Source organism: Mandrillus leucophaeus, unplaced genomic scaffold (genome assembly GCF_000951045.1).
Source record: "Mandrillus leucophaeus isolate KB7577 unplaced genomic scaffold, Mleu.le_1.0 Scaffold186, whole genome shotgun sequence".
Lineage (NCBI taxonomy): Eukaryota > Metazoa > Chordata > Mammalia > Primates > Cercopithecidae > Mandrillus > Mandrillus leucophaeus.
In genome coordinates, this window is record NW_012101876.1 from 1,713,822 (window position 1) to 1,732,845 (window position 19,024).

General features: G+C 37.3%; 1 protein-coding gene across 3 annotated transcripts in view; it reads left to right on the plus strand.

Moving 5' to 3' along the window:
- The window catches only part of TBC1D5 (TBC1 domain family, member 5), a 500,189-nt gene that overhangs the window by 101,278 nt on the left and 379,887 nt on the right, over positions 1 to 19,024 (plus strand). The window contains exon 1 of one of the 3 annotated variants that reach the window (XM_011977921.1): positions 6,208 to 6,332. The exons of the other annotated variants lie outside the window; for them this stretch is intronic. The gene's annotated coding sequence lies outside the window, so the exon portion shown is untranslated. Of the gene's footprint in view, positions 1 to 6,207; positions 6,333 to 19,024 lie in introns of those variants that run through there. 3 annotated transcript variants of the gene reach the window in all.

Below are 19,024 nucleotides of genomic sequence, written 5' to 3' on the forward strand. Positions count from 1 at the left end.
GCTTAGCCTCATGAGTAGCTGGGACTACAGGCGTGCACTACCACACCCAGCTAATTTTTGTATTTTTACTAGAGGTGGGGTTTCACCATATTGGCCAGGCTGGTTTTGAACTTCTGACCTCAAGTGATCCAACGGCCTCGGCCTCCCAAAGTGCTGGGATTACGGGTGTGAGCCACTGCACCTGGCCCTTTCATTATTAAAACACTATATCGAATAGGTGACTGAAGATACAACTTGTTACATATTTGTTGAATATTTATAGTATGACTTTTGCAACTTTTAATAAAATCATATTAAAGGCTTGTTTTCTTAATTGTTAATGTCTCTATTTTTATTCATATGTTTTAGAGAAAATCATTAAAATGAACAAGGACTAGTTTTTAGATATCTTTACTTTTAAATGTTTTATGATTGGGTGGTAGTGTACATCACGGAATAGAAGAAATACCAATTCTCCTCCCACCATAGTACAAATCAGATGCAGAAAAGAAATTGCCAATTGATAATTTATTTTATTTTATTTTATTTTTTTGAGATGGAGTGTCACTCCGTTGCCCAGGCTGCAGTGCAATGGCGCAATCTTGGCTCACTGCGACCTCCACCTCCCAGGTTCAAGCGATTCTGCTGCCTCATCCTCCCAAGTAACTGGGATTACAGGCATGTGCCACGATGCTCGGCTATATTTTTTTGTATTTAGTAGAGACAGGTCTTCACCATGTTGGCCAGGCTGGTCTCTAACTCCTGACCTCAGGTGATCCACCTGCCTCCGCCTCCCAGAGTGCTGGGATTACAGGCATGAGCTACACTGCCTGACCACCACTTGATAATTTAATAAAGATTGTTGGAAGTAGTTTAAAATTAATAACCAAGGTTTAAAAAATTATTACTTTATAAAATAATTTTTGTTAGGTAATTTAAAGGTATTTGGAGAGTGCTACCTCCTTAGAGGTACCTTACCTTAGGATTTATACTTCAATGAGCTTCAAAATAAGTATTTTGATTGTATGTTTTGTAGCTTAAGTAACACATATAATTCTTTTTTCTATTAGCCCAGATGAATGAATGGCTTTATTATTATTTATTGTAATAATAATAATTTTCTTGTTTAGAGCTTTAATCATAAAGCAACTCTTGTTACACGGAGAAATAAATTAATAACAACATTCTCTACTCTTTTCCCTGCCATGTTTATGTTTAGTGCATTTTCTCCCCTCAATAGTAGCTACAAAGATTAGAAACATTATTATGAAAAGCATTTCTTGAAGACAAAATGATAATGATTTTATATTTATTTGAAGACAAAATGATAATGATAGTATATTTATTAACATTTGTCTTACTGTTCCTTTTGGGTAGAAGATGCACAAGAGTTTTTTCCCCCCTGCTCTGTATTTTTCCTTTTATAATACAAAACTTTCTGGAGATAAAAACACTGTGGGATAGTTGCTGAATAACTTTGGGAGTATTTTCAGAGAGAAGTGATTGCCATCAGGTATGCTTGTTTTCTACTGCTATGTGAAATTTTTTTTGTTTTTTTGAGACTGAGTCTCGCTTTGTTGCTCATGCTGGAGTGCAGTGGCATGATCTCGGCTCACTGCAACCTCCGCCTCCTGGGTTCAAGCGGTTCTCCTGCCTCAGCCTCCTGAGTAGCTGGGACTACAGGCATGTGCCACCACGCCTGGCTAATTTTTTGCATTTTTAGTAGAGACGGGGTTTCACCATGTTAGCCTTGGATGGTCTCGATCTCCTGATCTCATGATCCACCCACTTCGGCCTCCCAAAGTGTTGGGATTACAGGTGTGAGCCACCATGCCCGGCCTGCTATATGAAATTTCAACAACCTTGATTAGAATATGGCTTATACAGAGTACTGTATGTTTTAGATCTTAGCCAACTTACAGTTTTATCATTGTTTTATAAAATTTAAAAGAAGTAAAAGAAAAATCAGACAAGATTGTAAACTTGTCAGCCAAATTCCTTATATCTTATTCTGAGATGAGTGAGGAAGTAGAATTGAGGTTTCATAGATGTCTCATTGCACATACTGCAATAAACATAGAATTATATCATGAAATCAACTATCCTCATGTGCAGTGTGATCAGAATGTTACTATGGTAACATTTCCATTTGTGAATTTTTGTGTAGTTAGAATTTGTAGTCATCACATCATACTACCATTGGCTTTTGATTTTTCATCTAAATAAATCACTGTGCTACCTGCATGCTATTAAGTGGCTCCACATATAGCACTTCACTATCATCTGTACACTCTAGGCGAGGAAATCAAAAATAGGAAAAAGAAAGAAATGGGAACATTCTGCTAAATTACATTTTAAGACTGTCCTGATGTTGCTGGTGAAATTTTAAATGTTTCTTAACAGAAGTAAAAGCATTGCTAGTTATTCTCTGAGACGCTTTAATTTTTATAAGTATATGATGATGAAATTGGTTAGGTATAGTAACAGTAGGAGGTAAGGAGGGCTTTAATTTGTCTTCTAAATGGGTGCTAAATAACCAAGACAGAAGTAATCACCCTTCTGAGACTGAGAAGATTCATTTTGAAACAGTCCCTTTTCATTTTAACCTTATTAAATATTTGATATTTGTTGTTTTTAGATATTATGAAGTTGTCCTGCATATTTCACTTCTCATTATAAAGTCAGATTCTAATATCTTAGGTTAACTTGTATTAAAATAGCCTACAGTGTTCCCTTGTATCAATTACTGTATTCTAGTAAAGATTCCTACTGTTTTTGTTTTGTTTTGCTTCCTAAAGCCCCCTGCTGCTGTTGATTACACCTAGATCTGCTACTGATTGGAACTGTTAAAAGGCAAAGATAGTGTGGCTGGTTGCTGAATCATTTAATTGTAGGACTAATAGATGTTCTCTCTGAGACCTAACCAAAATTGTGACACTAGAATGTTATGTATAAAGTGACCAAGAAATATTATTTTGCACATTAGTAATATTTGAAGATGTGAAATTTATTTACTTGGAATGTAATAGAGGAGTATCAGCAGACTGGTTGGATTTCTTTTTCTTTCTTTTTTTTTGAGATGGAGCTTTGCTGTGTCACCCAGACTGGAGTGCAGTGGTGCCATTGTGGCTCACTGCAACCTCCGCCTCCCAGGTTCAAACGATTCCCCTTGGGAGACTCGTGAGTCTCAGTCTCCCGAGTAGCTGGGAGTACAGGAGCACGCCACCATGCCCGCCTAATATTTTTTTTTTGTATTTTAGTAGAGACGGGGTCTCACCACGTTGCCCAGGCTGGTTTCAAACTCCTGAGCTCAGGCTGTCCACCCACCTCAGCCTCCCAAAGTGCTGGGATTACAGGCCTGAGCCAGCATGCCTGGCTATTACTTTTTATAAAGATAAATGGAAAACTGTATATGTAACAGTGTTAATTCAGTAATCGAGAGACTTGATAATAAAATGGTAAGAAATTCAAAGTTAAAATTTTTCATTTGTAATTGAGGCCATGTCTATAAGTCCAGTGCACAATATAAAATTAAGTTGTGCAAAACGTAAGCACCCAGTAAGTAGTTTACGTATAAATTTTGAAATCTTAGATAGGATTTCTATGATAGGGTTTCCATGATAGCTATGGGTTTTTTTTATGAGGCAGCTACAGATCAAGAATAACTATCAATCTGTACCCTCACTGCTTTAAAATTTGAGATAATTCTTTCTGTGCTGGACTTAGGAATTATATAAGAGGGTATGGTTATGCTCATGTATATTTAATAATTTATGATATTGTTACTCTTCTTTTTGTTGATTATAAGTAATTGCTAATTCTTTTAAAGACATTTCAGTTTGCTATTTACAAACTGCATCAGTGTTGAAGTAATTTGTTTGAGGTTATATACATCTATACTTTGAGTTGGGAAAAAGCTAGTTCCTTTAAGGTATTTATTGAAATATTTCAATCAGGTAAATTGCATAAAGGGAAGAGTGACAAGAAGGGTGCTGTCAGCAAGGTGCATGATGGTTTGGGGAGATAAAGAAACCAGTTAGAAGGTTTGTGCTAAGGAGTAGGAAGCAAATAATGAGTGCTGTAGTTGGAATAGTGGCAATAGGAATAAAGTAGGATTCAGTGTTTGTGTCTCTTATTTTTGTTGGTGACCCATTGAATTATGTGTCAATGAACATTGAAAAAAACACCAAAATCTTATTAGAGGCTAATGAATATTCATGTTTTCTTATATAGTAAGTCATTGGACTGTAAGCAACTTGAAGACCAATGTTACTCATTTTTGTTGTCTCAGGACTTGATGCGGTATGTTGCTTATAGTCATCATTCCACCTTTGAAATGGAAAAAGAAAAGTAAATAAGAAAGGTTCTGTATTGGTTTGCTGTCATAACACAGTACCACGAACTTAGTGGCTTAAACAGCAGAACTTACCCTCTCACAGTTTTGGAAGCTGTAAGTCTGAGATCAGGTGTCAGCAAATGTTGATTGCTTTTGAGGTCTGTGAAGGAGAATCTATTCCAGGTCTCTTTGTTTGATTTGTAAGTGGCAGTCTTCTCCCTGTGTCTTCACATTGTCATCCCTTTGTATATGTCCAAATCTCCCCATTTTATAAGGGAATAAGTTGTATTGGATTATGTTCCACCTTAATGACAATTTAATTTGGTTTTTGCTGGAAAGGCCCTATCTCCAAATAAAGTCACACTCTGAGGTTACTGGGGGTTGGGGTTTCAATGTATGATTTTTTCGGTGTCATAATAATGCCTTTTTTAAAAAGTAGAAAAGCATAGTTACAGCTTTATATTTATTTATTATTTCAAAAAATTGATCCATAACAGCTCTGATTGAAGTTGATGTTATTTATAGGCCAAGAGCTAATGACATATACAATTAATTATAAAATAAATATGCTCATTCTGCAGTTAATGTCAGTATAGGGACCCACAGTGATTTGTCCCTTTGTAATTAATGCCACGTGATGTAGTTTTCACCTCAGTTTAATTTACTGTATCTAAACATATTAGCAGTTTGGTAGCTATCTGTTGTACTGGTTTCCATCTAGTGGCAGAAATAGGAGATAGGAGGCTACATTTGAAAAGAAAAGGATATTATGTTCCTTATCTTTACTCCTTCTTTATTTCACCATGTTTGGAATAATCTAAATTATCTTCCACACCCATCATGCAGAGTTGTTAAGGTGTTTTTTTTTTTTTCCTCTCCCCAGACGGAGACTCACTGTGTCGCCCAGGCTGTAGTGCAGTGGCGCGATCTCTGCTCACTGCAACCTCCACCTCCCAGGTTCAAGAGATTCTCCTGTCTCAGTCTCCTGAGTAGCTGGGATAACAGGCATGCGCCACCACACCTGGCCAATTTTTGTATATTGGGGCCAAATTTTGTATATAGTAGAGATGGGATTTCACCATGTTGGTCAGGCTGGTCTCAAACCCTTGACCTCGTGATCTGCCCACTTTGGCCTCCCAAAGTGCTGGGATTACAGGAGTGAGCCACTGCGCCTGGCTGAGTTCTTAAGTTTTAAGTAAACATGCATTCTTATCTAAATATTATTAATAATCAAATTATACTTATAATACTGTGATAGGTGGGTTTTCATGTACAATTTTGAATAGATAGTCATTTGTCTAGAATAGTTCTCGAAGTGTGGCCCCCAGTTCAGTGCTTCAGCATTACCTGGGGAGTTTTAAGAAAAGCAAATTTTCTGGGCTGGGCGCGGTGGCTCACGTCTGTAATCCCAACACTTTGGGAGGCTGAGGCAGGCGGATCATGAGGTCAGGAGATTGAGACCACCTTGGCCAACATGACGAAACCCTGTCTCTATTAAAAAAATACAAAAATTAGCTGGGTGTGGTGGTGCGTGCCTGAAGTTCCAGCTACTCAGGAGGCTGAGGCAGGAGAATTGCTTGAACCCTGGAGGCAGAGGTTGCAGTGAGCTGAGATCACGCCACTGTACTCCAGTCTGGAGACAGAGCAAGACTCTGTCTTTAAAAAAAAAGCAACTTTTCAGGCCCCACTTAAGCTCTATTGAATCAGAAATTCTGAGGGTAGACTTCAGGAATCTGTTACTGTAAGAACTCCAGGTGATTCTGTTGTGTACCAACATTTGATAACCACAGGACTGAATATAGGCATAATACCTAATTTTATTGCTTTAAATAATTATAGAAATATAGAGTTATATTTTTTTTCTTTGCTTTTTTTGTTTCGTTTTGTTTTTTGAGATGGGGTCTTGCTTTGTCACCCAGGCTGGAAAGCAGTGGTGCAAGCATGGCTCACTGCAGCCTCAACCTCCTGGGCTCAATCAGTCCTCCCACCTTTACTTCCCAAGTAGCTGGGATTACAGGTGCACACCATCACACCTGGCTAATTTTTATTTTATTTTTTTTTTGTAGAGACACAGTCTCACCATGTTACCCAGGCTGGTCTTGAACTCCTGGCCTCAAGCAATCCTCCCACCTTGGCCTCCCACGGTGCTGGGATTACAGGTGTGAGCCAGGACTCTTAGCCTTTTCCTTTCTAATATTGTTTTGGTTATAATATATGATACTAAGACTTTGATTAGGAATGCCACCCCAAATTTTAATGTTTACATTGAATTCATGGGAAATCATTAATCTCTATTGTTTGTGTCTTTCTAGAAATGTTTTATGCGTGTAGAGGCAAATACAGCTACGTCTTTCTGTATCAGTACTTCTCTCTCCCTCTCTCTTTTCTTTTGCCCCGTCCCGTCCCGTCCCGTCCCGTCCCGTCCCATCCCTTTTCCTTTCCTTTCCTTTTCCTTTCCTTTCCTTTCCTTTCCTTTCCTTTCCTATAGCTATATAGTAACTGTGCCATATGTATCTACAATAATTTATTTCACAAGTCCCCAGTTGATATGTTAGGTTGGTTTCAGTGTTTTGCTGTGTTAAAAAATTCTATGCGTAATATTCTAGTACACATATATAATTTCACATATGTGCAAGTATGTTCAGGAAAAAAGTTCCTAATAATATCAGTTCAAGTTCTAAATGTATATATATATGAACATTGATATAAAAACCCTCAACAAAATAGTAACAAACCAAATGCAGCTGTATGTTAATAGGATTATACACCATCACCAAGTGGGATTTGTTCCTGGAATGCAAGGATGACTCATGATAGGGAAATTGATCAAAGTAATGCACCACAATAACAGAATGAAGGAAAAAAACACACAATCATCTCAATAGATGCAGGAAAAGCACTTGACAAAATTCAACAATGTTTCTTAATAAAAACTCTCAACAAACTAAGAACAGATGGAAACTACTTCAACCTAATAAAATTTATATAGTAGTTTCTCATTTGTGGTTTTGTTTTCTACAATTTAAGTTACCCTTGTTTAACTGCAATATGCAAATATTATATATGATAAGATATTTTGGCTGGGTGTGGTACTTTTAATCCCAGTGCTTTTGGAGGCCAAGATGGGAGCATCACTTGAGGCTACAAGTTTGAGACCAGCCTGGGCAACATAGCCAGACCCTGGCTCTATAAAACATTAAAAAAAATTTTCTTTTTTTGAGAGAGAGAATGAGAAAGATTCCACATTCACATATCTTATTCTAATATGTTTTATAATTTTTGTATTTTATTTTATGTTATTTGAGACAAAGCCTTGCTCTGTTGCCCAGGCTGGAGTGCAGTAATGCAATCTCAGCTCACTGCAACCTCTGCCTCCCAGGCTCAAGCGACCTTCCCTGCCTGAGCCTCCCAAGTAGCTGGGACTACAAGTGTGTACCACAATGCCCAGCTAATTAAAAAAAAATTCTTATAGAGATGGAGTTTCACCTTGTTGCCCAGTCTTCTCTTGAACTCCTGAACTCAAGCAATCTGGCCACTTTGGCCTCCCAAAGTGCTAGGATTACTGGCATGAGCTACTACCCTTGGCCATAATTGATGTATTTTATTGTTAATTTTTGTTTGTAGTCTCTGACCTTGCCTAATTTATAAATTAAACTTTATAATAGGTGTGTACATATAGGAAAAACCATAGTGTGTATAGGGTTTGGTTTTATCCATGATTTCAGTCATTTACTGTGGTCCTGGAATGTGAAAGGACTACTATATGTGAAAGACTTGGAGTGAGTAACATACTCAATGGTGAAAGACTGAAAACTTTTTCTTTAAGAACAGGAACAATGGAAGGATATCAGTTTTTGCTACTTCTGTTCAATATAGTAATGGATGTTCTAACCATAGCAGTTAGACAAGAAAAAGAAATAAAAGCCATCCAAATTAAAAAGGAAGTATAAAATTATCTCTGTTCACAGATGATATGTAATCTTACATGTAAAAAACCCTGAAGTTTCCTCCAAAATGTGTTAAACCTAGTGAATGAATTCAGCAAAGTAGCAGAATACAATGCCAGCACACAAAAAGCAATTGCATTTTCATACACTTAATAATAAAGAGTCTGAAAAGGACCTTACGAAAGGAATTTCATTTACAATAGCATCCAAAAAAAAAAAAAAAAAAACTTAGGAATTAACCAAGGAAGTGAAAGGCTTATAAAATGAAAACCATTATGGTTATGTTTTAACATTATTGAAATAAATTAAATAATGTCTTTAAATAAATTAAAGACATAAATAAGTGGAAACACATTGCATGTTCATGGATTAGAAGACTTACTGTTGTTACGATGTCAGTACTACCCAAAGCAATCTACGGATTCAGTGCACCCCTGTCAAAATCCCAGTGACTTTTTTTTTTTTTTGAAGAAATAGAAAAGCATATCCTTAAATTTATATGGAATCAGAAGGGACCTCAAATAGTCAATACAATACCGTCTTGAAACAGAAGAACAAAGCTTGAAGACTCACCTTTTGTGATTTTAAAACTTACTACAGAGCTACAGTAATCAAAACAGTGTTGTACTAGCATAAGGAAGACATATAGACCAATGAAATAGGAGAGCCCAGAAATAAAACCTCATGTATGTGGTCAAATGATTGTTTTCTTGTTTTCTTTTTTCCTTTTTTTTTTTTTTTTTAAAGATGGAGCCTTGCTCTCTCACCAGGCTGGTGTGCAGTGGCACAATCTCGGCTCACTGCAGCCTCTGCCTCCCAGGTTCAAGCGATTCTCCTGCCCTAGCCTCCCCAGTAGCTGGGATTACAGGTGCCCACCATCATGCCTGACTAATTTTTGTATTTTTAGTAGAGACGGAGTCTCACCATATTGGCCAGATGGTGTCGATCTCTTGACCTCGTGATCTGCCCGCCTCGGCCTTCCAGAGTGCTGGGATTACAGGTGTGAGCCACTGTGCCCAGCCAGTCAAATGATTTTTAGCAAGAGTACAGGAATATTCAATGGAGAAAGGATAGTCTTTTCAAGAAATGCTGCTGGGAAAACAGGATATCCACATGTAAAAAGTTGAACCTGTAACCAACACCATATACAAAAATTAACTCAAAATGGATCAAAGACATAAATGTAAGACCCAAAACTATAAAAGTCTTAGAAGAAAATAAGGAAAAAACTTTATGACAGTGATTTATTCGGCAGTTATTTATTGGGTATGACATCAAAGGCACAAACAACATAGAGGACTACATGAAAATTTTTAAACTTTGTTAATTAAAAGACACTGTCAATAGGGTGAAAAGACAACCACAGAATGGAGAAAGTATTTGCAAAATATGTATCTGAAAAGGGTTACATAAAGCATATGTGAAGAATTCCTACAACTCAACAACAACAAAACAAACAGCTTGATTTGAAAATGGGTGACTTGGAAAAACATTTCTTCAAAGAAAATATACAGTTGGCAATAGGTACACCAAAAGATGCTCAGCATCACTGATCATTAGGAAAATCCAAATCAAAACTATAATGAAATACCACCTTACACCCATTAGGATGGCTACTATCAACATCAAACAATAATATGTTTTGGTGAGGACATGGAAAAAATGGGAACCCTTGTGCACTGTTGGTGGGAAGGTAAAATGGTACAGTCACAGTGGGAAGCAGTATGGTGGCTCCTTATAAATATTGAAAATAGAATTTCCATATGATGCAGTGATGCCACTTCTGGGTGTATCCCCAAAATGTTTGAAAACAGGGTCTTAAAGGGATAATTTGTACACCCATGTTCATACGAGCATTATTCACAATAGCTGAAATATGGAAGTATAAACTAAAAATAAAACTTTAACCTTCTTAATTGTCTGAATGAACCCATCCTGTCAGCCAAAGGCATTCCACAGTTCAGGACATGATGGGGAGGGGGGGGATCAGGCATTCCCCCTTATACTCTGTCTTTGGAATTCAGGCACAACTGACCAGCATTAACATTAAAACAGAGATCTTAACGACTTTTTGTAGCAATAAGACATCAAATTACAGCCTGACTAAAGTAAAGCATCACATGACAGATAGCAGGCCCTGGAAGAAATTGAAGTATTTTGCCCCAAAATATATTCCTTTGACTTATTAAAAATGATCCTGTGAAACTGTCTCTTACAGGCAAAATCTACATTCTGTAGAGAATGCCTTTCCCTTTCTAGGTGTTTTCTCTCATCCTGGAGAGAATTATCTGCGTCTTTCATCATTTTAAGTCTCATAAGAAATATTTACAACCTATTGTTTCTGAAGCCTGCTACCTGGAGGCTTCATCTGCATAGGAAGAACCATGGTCTCTACAACCCCTTATATGGACACTCCCTTATATGGAATTTCGGGTATTTATTTTTTATTTTTATTTTTTTATTTTTTGAGCACCCAGGCTGGATTGCAGTGGTGCGATCTCGGCTTATTGCAGCCTCTGCCTCTGGGGTTCACACGATTCTCGTGTCTCAGCCTCCTGAGTAACTGGGATTACAGGCATGCACCACCATGCCTGGCTAATTTTTTGTGTTTTTAGTAGAGATGGGATTTCACCATGTTGGCCAGGCTGGTCTTGAACTTACTACCTCAAGTGTTCCACCTGCCTCAGCCTTCCTGAGTACTGGGATTACAAGTGTGATCCACCATGATCTGGCCTCACTCCAGCTTTTTGTATTTTCAGTAGAGACAGGATTTTGCCATGTTGGCCAGGCTGGTCTTGAACTCCTGGCCTCAAGTGATCTGCCTGCCTTAGCCTCCCAAGATGCTGGGATTATAGACATGAGCCAGCATGCCTGAGTGGGTTTCTGGTCTTTAGGTAAACTCTTTTGACAAGTTGCCAATTGGAAAATCTTTGAATCCATCTGTTAGCAGTGGTCAATCTATATGGGTCTGTAACAACTTGATTCTTGCCTCCTTGGAGGAAAGAATTTTGCTGAGGGGCTGTAGTTGGTTTAAGGCAGAGGGAGAGACTGAGGCAAGTTTTAGAACAGGAGTGAGAATTTGTTAAAAAGTTTTAGAGCAGGAGTGAAAGGAAACAGTATACTTGGAAGGGCCAAGCTGGTGACTTGCAAGATCCAGTGCCCTGTTCATCCCTTGACTTGGGGTTTTATACATTGTTATGGTTCTGGGGTTTGCTGAAGTTGTGCACGTGTTCACTTGAGGAGTTTTTCCCTTACCTGTTGAGCGTTCCCAGGGGAAGGTCATATAAGAGGCCATTTTGCCTCTTAGTGGGCCTGTTTGAGATCTTACTGAGAAGTGGATAACACCAGCTCCGAGCGTTTTCTCTTAGGAGACCGTCTTTTCCTGGTGCTGGCTGTGACCACTTATCATTTTAGAGAGACAGTTTAACAACCACCAGACCATCACCTCATGGTCACCTGACAGTCCTGGGGGCAAAAGGGGATGGGGGTGTGAGTGGGGGTTGCTCTCCTGCCCTCTCCATATCTGCCTAACTACCTACTCTAACTACCTATGAGCTGGAAGCCTCCACTTTGAGTTTCTGAGTTGTTCTCCCTTTCCTGACTGAACTATTGTACATTTTACATGCATTGATTGATGTGTTATGTCTTCCTAAAATGTATATAACTGAGCTGTAAGCCTGACCACCTTAGACACATATGGTCAGGACCTCCTGAGGCTGTGTCACAGGCATGTCCTTAGCCTTGGCAAAATAAACTTCTAAGTTGAATGAGACTTGTCTCAGATACTTTTGGGTTTACAGAAGCAAACCAAGTGTTTATCAGTAGCTGAATGGATAAACAAAATGTGGCATATACATATAATGGAATATTATTCAGGCTTATAAAGGAAAGAAACCAGATACGCTACAACATATGTGAACCTTGATAACATTATGTTCAGTGAAATAAGCCAGTCACAAAAAGACAAATTCTATATTATTCCACTTATAAGTGATAATTAGAGTAGTCAAGATCATAGAGACAGAAAGTAGAGTGGTGATTACCAGGAGTCGGGAGAGGAGGAGTGGAAAGTATAGTTAATGCGTACAGAGCATAAACCAAAACTAAAATCCTGAGCCCTCCAACTGACTGAACAGACCCTCTCTTGGCCAAGAAAAACTGGTCTCAGAGGAACCAGAAGAACTGAATTCTCAGCCATGATTGAAAGGGTGGCTGGTCATGCCTTGTTGTACCTCCTCCCTTATGGAGTTTAGGTTAAAGTAAAGGTCATAAGACTGTCAACACAGACTCTTTATGGCAATAAGATACAAATTATAAACAAGACCCGAGGCCATACTAGGCGGTGCTTAAGCCACATCCTACAAATGATAACATCTCATTAGGTTTTTATTAACCCAGTGTAATGTGGCTTACTTTCCAAGTTGACTCTGGTATAGTGTCAAATGACAGATAGTGGGCCTTGAGGGAAATAAAAATATTTTATCTAAAAATGTATTTCGTTGACATATTTTGAAAAGGCTGCCATAAGGCCATCAGATTGAAATGGCTCTGCAAAGCCATCTTTTTTTAGGGGAAACTCCATTACTATAGTCAGGACTTCCATTTCTAGGCCTTTCCCAAATCTAGGAGAGATTAACTAACAGTCTGATGCCTTCAAGGTCTGTAGACATTTATCATATATTTTCTTCGAAGGCTGCTAACTCTGAGACCTCATCTGTATAACAAAACTTTGGCCATAATCTGCCTTGTCTTAACTCAAACATTTCTTTCTATGACTTCAAGTCTTCAGACAAAGCTTAACTCTCTCAACCAGTTGCCACCTAAAGAATCCCTGAAACCATTCTGTAACTTAAAGCTCCCCTCCCTCCCTTCAAGATGCTCTGTCTTTTTGGGCTAAATCAGTGTATACCTTCCATGTATTGATTTATGTCTTTGCCTGTAATTCCTATCTCCCTAACATGCATAAAACCAAACCGTAACCCAGCCGCTGCAGGCACACTTTCTCAGAACCTCTTGAGACTGTTCCCCAGGTCATGGTCCCTTATTTTGGCTCAGAATAAACCCTTTACAATTTTTACAAAGTTTTAGTTTTTTTGTTAACAAGAGATTTGGTTTTACATGATGAGAAGTTATGGAGATGGGTGATAAAAATGGTTGAGCAACATTATGAATGTATTTAGTAACATTAAATTGTACACTTAAATGGTTAAGTTGGTAAATATTATGTTGTGTATTTTACCACAATAAGAAATAATTTTAAAGTGTACTTCTAATTTTGATGGCTATTTCCAAATCACCTTCTTTGTAGATTACACTAATATACATCCTCTTTAACAGATGAAAGTTGTTGTTGTAAAAGATGTGCTTTTGTGACTATGCAGCAGCTTTATGTAACCATTATATTTTTGAAAGAAACAGATCTGTGTTAAGCTTAAAAAATCCACAAAACTTTGACTAATATCTTTCAACAGTTTGTAAAGACTACTTCAGTGCTTCTTATATTCGTTATAATATGTTTGAGAAACTTCTTGATGCATTCATTGAAAATAGAGTTGAAGATTGTCTCCTAATCTGTAGTAAATCTTCATTTAGTGATTCATTAAAAGGTAATTTTTACATATCTGAAAAGACATCTTTGAAATAGCTTTAGTTTACTGTCAGTGGGTACTTGTACAATCTTTAAATGGGGGGATTATTGAGATACTATTTATGTAGTTAAAAATTTATGATTTTTTTGGTAATCGCCATAATGTTTTTAATTAAAACTCCTTTTAGGTTTTTCATTTATGCAATATCATTGGTTTGTTTTTTGTGTTAATCATTTGAAAGTTTAAAATGAAGTAGTAGTGAGAGATGGAGGATTGGTTTTTTTATGCGTGTGTTTTTAAAAACATTCTCCCTCCTCCCCACCCCCCAACTTTTCTTTTTTTTTTTTTTTTTACACTCTGTTAACTTAAAACTACTAAACAGATTTTTATTTTAATCTTTGGAACAAAAAATGTTCTCTTGGGCTGATACCAGTACTTTTTATGCCAAGTTACAGACCGGAGTCTATTTTTATAGGCCAAGATAGAAACCTCTGAAAACCAGAGTTTATAATGGAAACATTGACAGGCCCTTAACTATCGCAGCACACATGGCACTGCTGAAATCATAAGGTACAAGGCACAAGATTTCGCATGCAAGGGAACATTGAATTTTTCAGCAATTGTATTGTCAAATGTCTTTCAACTAGGATTTAATAAGCATCAAGCTGTGCCAGGGCCATTAAAAAGCACATTATGTGGGCCTGATTCCTGCCCTCTGAATGCTTGTACCAACTACACTAACATGGAGAATGACTTGACTAAACCTGTTGGGAGATAGCCTTGTGAATGGATGTACTTGGAATGAAATATATGAACTTTCTTCTCTCTCTATTTAATTTTTGATACAACCCTGAAAATCGCACATGTTTTTGCATATACGTCACTATACGCATGTTCTAAGCATTATTACAAAGGAGGTAAGCTAGTCATCTACATCTTCATTTTAATAATTTCACTGAAGAAAGTTTAAACTATATTGTTACACAAATCAAGGAAAATTGATATTGAATAGTTAGGTGAATTAAAAACTTACCATTTTAGTTTCTCTTTGAGGGCTCCCATTTGGATCAAAAATAGAAATAGTCTTCTTCAAAAAACACATTTGATTACTCAGCTTTACTTGATTAAAGAAAAGTCATTAAAACAACCACCCTGGATCTTTACATTTCTATGCTTTTAGTTATATTTTAATTTAAATGGGACTACTCCCCCTACCATTAATTAATGATTGCCATTGGTTAGCGCTGAATGAATGACCCTGTAGTGTATTAGTTCCTTTAAAGGGAAAGAGTAACTTAGATCGTATCTGAGGTCTATGTGGGAAATAGAATGATTTGAGATATACAGTTAATTTGAGTGTTCATGAGAGTTGGGTTCTTACGCTTGTAACACCGACATTGTCTACTCTCTGCCTTTTCTTTGTCCTGTTAAATGCTGGAGAGAAGTAGAGGTGTTATATTAGATATGCTATCTCAGAAGCATTGTGAAGTGTTAAGAGAAAACCGGTATCTTGTGGGAAGATAATGAAGTGATAGTTTGTTACTACAGATTTTGTAAGTACTGCCAAAAGGAATAGGTAAAAAGAAGATGTTAATTTGAATCTGATTCAGATTTTATTTTCTAATTTAAAATTTCCTTATCCATTGACGTATATACATATACATTTAATAAGATTTAGGTAGCAGACATGCTTGCCAACCTGAGAAGTATCTTTTTATGTATCTGATTGGTTTTCCATTAATGAAGATAATATGGACATATTTTTCATAGTTTAAGATTTTTGGATCTGTCATTAAATTTCTGCCCGTAATATGTTAAAAACAATGCTTTTGCGTCCTGAAAGATGGAAAATTCCTAAATGAAAGTGATGTTATTCTGTATAACTGTACTAATAGGGGCCCTCATTTCTATAAAAATGGGCGATTCTTTTGCTCTCTTGATTATTTCTTTGGGGAGGAAAGACAATATGCTAACTCTTCCATCTGCTTCTTGTCATTGCTATAGAAAACGTCATGACAGGTTTCAGAAAATACAGTTCTGGACTTGGTTATATAGGTTAGAGAGAGAATCACATACTTTACAAGGGTTATTCTTTGAAGGTTCAAAATGAAATGAATCTATCTATCTATCTATCTATCTATCTATCTATCTATCTGTCTATCTATCTATCTATCTGAATGATAGGTGTGTCTGTGTATGTATGAAGAGAATGAAGGAGAAACAGAAACAGACACTGACTTCCTGGGGTTACAGATTTGTCTGATTAGTAATTCATTTCAGAAGCAAAAGTAGAATAACATAATACTGAAAGAAACCCAAATCCAGAAGGATTGTTGGAGCTAACTAAAGGTTGTCTTTTGTAATTCACATTCGCAACTGAACAGGCTGGTAAGTGCTAAAGACCTTTTGACAATTCATAAAATCTATTATATACTGACTCTGTTAATAAATTTGTCCAATCCAATCTTATCACCAGCAGTTTCTGACTAAAATAGTTTTTAGGAAGGCAGTGTTTTTAATCAGAGACCTAGAGTTCGCTTTGTCTTTTTTCTTCATAAAGCAGTGATTGTTTGAGTTGGTGCCAATATTTTCTTTCCCCAGCTCATTCACATGTTCATCTTCTCCTTCCATTCTCCCATATTAGGATTTGATATGCCATATACTAGTGTAGGAGCTCATGAACTTCAGTAGTTGGCAGTTCCTCAAGGAAGCAAACTAAGATTTTTAAATATGATTAATGAAATTAATATGTTTTAATTGAGTAACAGGCTTGGGTATTTTTATTTTCTTTATATATTGGCATTAAACGGTCAAATAAAGTAGCACTCTATCTTAAATAGTTTATCTTTTAATTGTATGAGGAAATAAATTTAGGGATTATTGGATTGTAGAAAAGGAATTTACTCTCAAATAACAAAGTTATATCTGAGAATATTTAATAATTTAGGTAAATAATTGGAAGAGTGTGTGTGTGTGTGAGACAGGATCTCATTATGTTGCTCATGCTGGAATGCAGTGGTGTGATCAAATATTTGTTGACTTAATTTTCAAGAAAAGATAAGTAAAAGCTTTGGCTAATATGTGGCATTTTATGTCTAATTTAGTAATATGCAGGAATGCCTTGTAGAGTGAGAGAATGAAGAGTCTGTGAGAGAAAGGGTTAAGTCTTTCCATATTTACTCCTTTAAAAATATTGTATTTCCTTTCTTGTCACTTAAATCTAAATTATGGTCACTCCCTCTAAACAGAGAGAAATGAGCTCTAATTACCCTCATTTTGCTGATGAATTTAGTTGTAGGCACCCCCCAGACCCCACTGATATTTTCAATCTAGGTGTATCTTTGTATACTTTGTATACTTGTTGCTATTGAATTATGCATTTTAGGTTGGATCAGTTTTTACCTTTTTGGTTTTTTTTTTGAGATGAAGTCTTGCTCTGTTGCCCATACTGGAATGCAGTGGCATGATCTCGGCTCACTGCAACCTCTGGCTTCTGGGATCAAGTGATTCTCTTCCCTCAGCTTTCCAAGTAGCTGGGACTACAGGCACATGCCACCATGCCTGACTAATTTTTGTATTTTTAGTAGAGATGGGATTTCACCATGTTGGCCAGACTGGTTTCGGACTCCTGACCTCAGGTGATCCACCTGCATCGGCCTCCCAAAGTGCTGGGATTACAGGCGTGAGGCACCATGCCCAGCCTGTTTTTACCTATTTTTAAAATCAAACCAGAGTCATAAAAAATGCGTAGTTAACCCATTATCTGAGACATCTTGATTTATGACATGTCATTGTGGCATCCTGATGTGCTGCGTCCAATTTTATCTCACTTTTTTCCCACAAATATTAATAATGCCGTGGCACATGCTGTAATCCCAGCCACTTGGGAGACTGAGGCAGGAGGATTGCTTGAGCCCGGGAGACGGAGGTTGCAGTGAGCCAAGATCGTGCCACTGCACTACAGCCTGGCCAACAATACGAGACTCTGTCTCCAAAAAAAAAAAAAAAGAAAAATAATAATGCCTTCATTGTGCCAGCACTGTGCTAGGCATTTTCCTTGCCCTCATGAATTCAAGGGGGAAGTAAACCTTTAAAATACACATATGTGTATATATGTAAACACCCCTGCTTCTATCGTGCTCCCTTCCTCCACCCTTTCTCTTACATATATGACTGTGATAAGTACAATGATGGAAAGATAGGGCCTACCCAGAAGTCAAGTAAGGGAGAGAACTAATCTAGTGGTGGCAGGCAGTGTCCAACAAGACCTCACAAAAGGAAGCGAAATTTATATTTTGTTACCCAGGCAAATTGGGACAGATTTTGCAAGCTGAGGAAGAAACTTTTGTAAAGGCTCTGAGGCTGGAATGAACTTCTGTGTTGCAGAGTTTACAGATAGTGTGATTGGAGCCCAGAAAGCTCAGGGACAGTAGTGACTGAGCCAGGTTGGTGGCCAAAGGTCACACAGGGGCTTGTAGATTCTCTTAGAAATTTCAGCCTGTGAGTAGTAACTCATCAAAGGATTTTCAATAGGGAGAGTGATATGATCAGATTTACTGCTTTAAAAATCAATTTAACTCCAGTGATCTTTATTGAGGAGATTAAGGGGAGCAAGAGAGGGATTCTGGTAGCTCTTGTCCAGAGGCTTCAAGACCAATCCAGATGATGCTAGCTTAAATTAGGGTAGTTGGAGAAGCACAGAAGAGACATAAGTTGAAATGTTTAGTATGTCTTAGAGTTCGAAACTAAAAGACATATAGACTGAGGAAGTGAACAATTTTTTTGTTTTTAATGTTTTGAGCTAGCATTTTCTTGCTTGAAATTTAATGTATTTTCAAATATTTGTTTCCACTTGTTTTGTTAATCATAATGGACTGAGTAACTACCTGGCTTTTCCACAAAATACTGTACTGCTTAATTCTATCTTTTTCCGGCTTTGGGTGCTTACTAGAGTATATATTAAGAGGATAGTGCATAAATGAGTCCCTTTTATCTGCCTTTCTCTATAGATCTGCCCAAGTGGACAATAGAGGGGTGAAGGAGGAGTAGGACAAAAAGTATGATATAATGTTGTATAAGGAGTTGTCTTACTCCATTTGTGCTGCTGTGGCTAAATGCCAGAGACTGGATAGTTTACAAAGAGCAGAGATTTTTTTTTTCACAATTCTGGAAGC